Raw genomic sequence first — 6,597 nt, forward strand, 5'->3', positions numbered from 1 at the left:
TGCTTTCAGTAAGTGAGTTTCATAGGTGACAAGTTGTTTCTTTAAGTATCAAACATGACATTTTTTAACAACATGTATTTTAAAGTCAGCTGTAGACCTGAGGTCTATATTTAAATTAACATTACAATTAATAAAAATAAAATGAGAATAAAATAAATATTTTACTTAAATAAACAGTTACCTACTTGCTTTTATAAACAAAAAATATCAAGCATAGTTTCGCTCTTAACAATGTAGAGTCCTTTTCATGACCATCGATTTTTGGCTTAGCATTAATATTATTGTTTTTCTCTTCCCCCCCTTACTGTTATTTAGTTGTTATGTAATATTTTAGTTTGCCAGCTCATTGCTGAGCACATGGGAAGTTTTTAAATTTTATGGAATGAATATATGAATTCCCAAGTGAAGCTTTCAATTCTTCTCCTTTTAACTTGACATAGTTAGCAAAATAAGATAAGCATGATGCTGAAAATCTGTATTTATTATATTGAATGTTGAATCAAAGGACCAGCCAGTAAAGAAGATGCTCAGATCTTGAAATACTTATTATTTTGTCGGGCCAGAACTTTTTTCACTTCTTATAAAGTTCTCAGATTTCTTACAGGTGTTCAAGTTCCCAAAGGTTGAAGTCACCACTGCATGAATCAGATTTTATTATCAATGAGAAAATGACACGTGGAAAATAATGCATCGTGCCCTTGGGCAATACTAATATGTTAACAAATACAGGTTGAATATCGCTCATCTGAAATGCTTGGGAAAATAAGTGTTTTGGATTGTGCAGTTTTGCAGATTTTGGAGTATTTATAGATACATAATGAGATATATTGGGGATGGGACCAACTCTAAATACAAAACTTATTTATGTAATATACACCTTAATCACATAGCCTGAAGGTAATTTTAAACAATGTTTTAAATAATTTTGTGCTTGCATCTAGGTTTGTGTACATCAGATAGCAAAGGTGGTACTATCGCAGCCACCCATGTGAACAATCTGTGGTTATTTGGCATCACCATCACTCCTGACTCTGAATTTGTATGCTACCCATAAGCAATCATTTTCTTGCACTTATTCACACATAAGTACTTAGCAGCAAAAATAATAATAATGGCATACCACTCATACGGTGAAAAAATAATGTGCTCAGGATAAGTTGGTAGCACAGTAGCATTGCCAGGATACCTACATCAGCTGTTAGACAACAGCAACAACAAACAAAGGTAACCTTTTAGTTTCTACCTACAATGCCGTGTTTTGATTAAAAGTTTACGTACATTTGTTTTTTGTTTTTAGATGAGAATAAACATCAGAAGCAGTTGTGGGATCAGGAAGTGGGTCCTCTAGGGTTGAGGTGGCATTCTGCTGGATGGCTTTTAAAAATGTTTCCTCCAGATTTATCTGCCTTATTAACAATATTTTTGGTCTTAGAAGTCTCTTTTGGTTTTATAACCTGACATTATTTCTGGTTATCTTATGAATGCACACTGTTTTAGTCCTTCAATAAGCCCATCATACGTATTCACCATATTGTCTCTAGGCACTTCTGCAGTGTTAACAAGGTCATTTTCACCATTGATATTATTATGATCACCTTGATTTGGAACAATTTCAGCTATTTCATCATTGGTTGATGGATGAATAGCTGGGTTGTGAATGAACAGCTGGAGTCTTATTATTGATGTTAAAATCTTTTTTGATATCCACTTCTTCCAACTTACTGATGACGCTGAAGGTATCTCTTTGGCATATGAAATGAGGTCAGACTTTTTTTCTCATTTGACATATCAGATCTTTCAAAGTCACCACCTTGCTCATCATCATCACTGAATATAGTCAGAGGCCAGAGGTAGTGCTGGGCACACACAATTGTGGTTTTAATCTCTGTGTTCCAAGCAGTGGAAACAATATATACAGCATAGTATTCTTCATGCTAAACTCCTTATGAAAACCTTCCATACCCATGTCTCTGTTAATGGCTGCTAGCATGCTATTGAATAAAGTGGTTTTTGTCGGGCTTGGCAGTTCACGCCTGTATTTCCAGCACTTTGGGAGGCCGAGACAGTAGGATCACTTGAGGTCAGGAGTTCAAAACCCGCCATGCCAACATGGCGAAACCTCGTCTGTACTAAAAATATTTTAAAAAGTAATTAGGTGTGGTGGTGGGTGCCTGTAATCCCAGACACTCAGGAGGCTGAGGCAGGAGAATCGTTTGAACCTGGGAGGCGGAGGTTGCAGTGAACAGAGTTAGTGCCACTGCACTCCAGCCTGGGTGACAGAGCAAGACTGTCAAAAAAAAAAAAAATAGTGTTTTTGTATTTATTTTCAGTGACCTAAAAATATCCTGGTTATATGACTGAATTAATGACATTAAATTTGTGAGAAAGTATGTGGCACAAACATTATTTTTGATGAGAATTTTAGCTAGAGGATGATCAGAACAATTGCCAAGAAATAACAAAATTTTGCAGCCATTATCTAGTCTAGCTTCCTGATAGTGAGTATGAGCTGTTGGTATAAAATATTTGTGAAACTAATGAGAAAACATGTCCCTGGTGATCCATCCCTTTTTGCCAGCATAATAATGGACTGGTAAGAATTCACTCTTTGAAAACAGCAAGAATGCAAGCTTTGGGTGATCACAAGTTTACACTGATGTGTGCCTGCTGCATGAACGTATCCCAGGGCAGTTATTCTGTGCTTGGCATCCTTAATTCCTGTAGAGGCTGTCTCATCAGCTGTAGTCTGTGTCCTTCTGAGACAATAATGCCAAAGCAGTTATATTTCGTCAGTACTATAGACTTGTTCCTGGTCAGATTTTCCTCAGCAGAATGATGAATGAACTTCTCTGGTGTTTTGTGATCAGCAGATGATTTATCACTACAAATCTGTAAAAATTTAATGCCATGTATTTTTGAAAAATTCTGCAACCATCCTATTGAATAGTTACCAGTCCCTTCAACTTTCAGTTCATTGTGATAGATCTTTGCTTGTTTTATGATCAGCATACTATTAAGTGGCATGTTTTCACTGTGATGTTGATAGATATATTTTTTTCAGTACGTGATCAAGATCTTCATTTTTAAATTTACGCAATGTTTTTCTATTTTTCATTGGCTTTTGTTCATCACTTTCAGGATAGAACTTCAACAGTTTATCCTTCTGGTTCTTCAGGTCATATGTGGGGGTCCAACACCATACTCTTCTCTAAGACATTTCACACTTAACAGCACCATCCAGTTTCTCCAACAGCTTTACTTTCTGTGCTATAGGTAATGATAAATACATCTTCTTTTTCTTATCATTACTGGCAGGGTATCTGTAGGCTTTTTTGACATTATCAACAATATCTTTACATCACAGAGCAAAGAATAAGCAACAAACAAACAAAAACCACAACGAGTAATGCACATAGGTCTTAGCCCCATGTGGGGCATGATGGGAAGCCTGTGAGTGCCTGTGAGTCTGTCCTGTACACATGTCATTTTATTATCTTTTGTAAACGTGTTTGGCATGGAGAAGATTGGGTGTGTATAAAAGATACATGGCAGCTGAAGGGGGATAGAAGGAGTTTTCCGTTAGGATTAATAAAGAAGTTGTGTGGGCCGGGCGCGGTGGCTCAAGCCTGTAATCCCAGCACTTTGGGAGGCCGAGACGGGCGGATCACGAGGTCGGGAGATCGAGACCATGCTGGCTAACATGGTGAAACCCCGTCTCTACTAAAAAAAATACAAAAAAATAGCCGGGCGAGGTGGCGGGCGCCTGTAGTCCCAGCTACTCGGGAGGCTGAGGCAGGAGAATGGCGTGAACCCGGGAGGCGGAGCTTGCAGTGAGCTGAGATCCGACCACTGCACTCCAGCCTGGGCGACAGAGCGAGACTCCGTCTCAAAAAAAAAAAAAAAAAAAAAAAAAAAAAAAAAAAAAAAAAAGAAGAAGTTGTGTGTTTACACTTAAGTTTTGACTACAGTCCATCACATGGTTTGGTCAAGTATAAAATTTTCTGCTTGTGGTGTCATGTCTGCCCTCTAAATGTTTTGTATTTTGGATTTCAGGTTTTCAGATTAGGCATGCTCAACCTTGTATGTGTTGCCTTGAGTGGTTACTGTATTTACTCATTGTTAGATATAGACAAAATGTCACACATAAATATTAAGATCTCTTATCTTTCCACATATGAGGATAGAATCAAGTCTAAACAATAGTTCCCTGAGAGGATAATGTTGCGTATGATAAAACTGCAAGATTTGTGAGTGTTCTATCGGAAAGTCTCCAGGTTTCTTTATATATTACCAAACTGTTCTCTATGATTTTGTTCTTATTGATATTACTTGGCTGAATACATTGATACTCTGAATATATATGTATACATACATATATGTCTAGACATGCTATTTTATTTATACTGTGGGATGTATCTGTAAAATTCATTGTGTTCATATACTTGGAGTCATTATTTCCAGCCTCAATGATTTAATTAAGCTGGTAATAAATTAGACAATGATCAAAAACAAACAAAAAAGTAATGTTAGATAATCATTTTTGGAAAATATCTGGATACTTTTGCAATGATTTTTTCATTTAGATTGTTGAATACTTTCTAAAATATAATTACATTGGGACAATTATTATATTTCCGTTTTTGTGTTTTTTCTCTTAGTTTTAGAATTTTTTGCCATAAAGTTTTGAAGAATCAATCCTAAAAGATGTTTTAATTTTAGTCTACAATTCTGATTGTAATAATCTTAATTTTATTTCATTATTCTTCCTGAAATTTTGAAATAAAATGATAGATAAGAAATAGGTGTATCTTTATAAGATTTTTAAATGGATGTCAGTGAAATGTGTTTTATAAAGAGCAGCATAGACTTATTTTGTAATACTGATGCAATCTCCAGTTGACAGGCTAGCTTGGATTTAGAGGGTACCTGTCTAAAAGCTGGAAAGGTTTGTTCTCATAGAACCTTAAGTTGGAGTCTGCAGTCTCTGGAATCTGAGGATGTTTTCTATGGCTTTACAATAGCTTGTTATACAAATTTAAAAATCTGTGCTTCATTCTGTATGTGTGTGCTGAGGTAGTAATTTTCTTATTAATAGTTTTAAATTCAACAACTAAAAATGCAAGACTTAAAAAAAGGAGACATCAATTCCCTACACTATAAAGAATGCCTGAGAGGATATGATCCCCTTGAAGCTGATTACAGGGTTCACATACATCTCAGCCATTCCCCATTATTAACCTAGTCTCCATCTCTCTCTCAAATCCACGTAAGCAGAACTCCAGGTAATAAAGAGAGCAATTCCAAATTGTGAATTACTAGGCCATGGAAAAGCAATGTGGCTTTCCCCCTCTTTGCTTTAAGAGTGGGGACATCATGCTTACCAAATCCAGGAGAGAAGGCATCAAGAAGTAACATTCCCAGAAAATAGAAGCCAACACTGGTATCTTATTGCACAGTTTAATGTATCACACGCAGTGAATGTGGAGATTGTGCCTATCTGTGCAGAAAAATAAATTGGATTCATTAAACATTTCTTCAAATTATAGGCTTAATATTTTTTTTCTGAACCTAGTTTTTCTCCCTCCCTCCCTCCCTCTCTTCCTTCCTTCCTTACCTCTTTCCTTTCTGAGATGGAGTCTCTCTCCATCATTCAGGTTGGAGTGCAATGGCGCGATCTTGGCTCGCTACAACTTCCACCTCCTGGGTTCAAGCGATTCTCCTGTCTCAGCCTCCTGAGCAGCTGGGGCTACAGGTGCGCATCGCCATGCCTGACTAATGTTTGTGTTTTTAATAGAGACGGGATTTCGCCATGTTGGTCAGGCTGGTCTTGAACTCCTGACCTCAGGTGATCCACCCACCTTGGCCTCCCAAAGTGTTGAGTTTACAGGTGTGAGCCACCGTGCCCCTCCCTAGTTATTTCAATAAGATAACACAATTTATCTAAACAATTTAAATATTTTATAAATGTTAATAAAAATAACTTTAAAAGTAAAATTGTATTATAAATATATAAATTTTTTTTAGAAATAACTTTTTAATGGGATCAAAATATCCAAAAGAATTAGTTCACCTATGCAGCGATGCATATTACTTAATGTGAGAATGCAACAAAGTTAGCATTAATTTCATTCTATTTTTTATTTTTATAGTTATACAAGTGAAAAAAATACTTTCATAAATATGCTGATATTAATCACAGTATTTTAAATATAAGTATCACTTAATTATTTGAGTCCTGGGTTATAAGCAAAAAATAACATAGTTATTTATATTAATGATTGTTAATATCATATTAATGGATAGCTAAATTAGATGCTCCTTCAATTTTGTCAAAAGCAAAGAATTTGAAAACCACTGATTCCCAAAATAATCTATTACGTAGTGGTCAAAGTCATTAATTTTTTCCATATCTAGAAAGTATTCTGAAATGGTTTTACCAAGGTTTATCAAATGACAATTGTCTGTAACTATTACTCTTTCACTAATACCTAGTTTCACTGAATAGCTAAGACTTACACAATATAGTCTTTAGTTTTCACCATGTAAATTAGAAGAAGTATTTCTGATATGACTTGACAAAATAGATTTTAACTACCT

General features: G+C 35.6%; 1 long non-coding RNA gene across 1 annotated transcript; it reads right to left on the reverse strand.

The window, feature by feature from the left end:
• Positions 1-207: 207 nt before the first annotated feature.
• LOC126931250 (uncharacterized) lies at positions 208-5,873 on the reverse strand. The gene is made up of 3 exons (XR_007717803.1): positions 5,615-5,873; positions 5,382-5,497; positions 208-3,206 (listed from the first exon to the last, which is right to left on the reverse strand). It is a non-coding gene; the product is annotated as an uncharacterized LOC126931250 (long non-coding RNA).
• Between the last annotated feature and the right edge of the window lie 724 nt (positions 5,874-6,597).

Source organism: Macaca thibetana, chromosome 11, assembly GCF_024542745.1.
Source record: "Macaca thibetana thibetana isolate TM-01 chromosome 11, ASM2454274v1, whole genome shotgun sequence".
NCBI lineage: Eukaryota > Metazoa > Chordata > Mammalia > Primates > Cercopithecidae > Macaca > Macaca thibetana.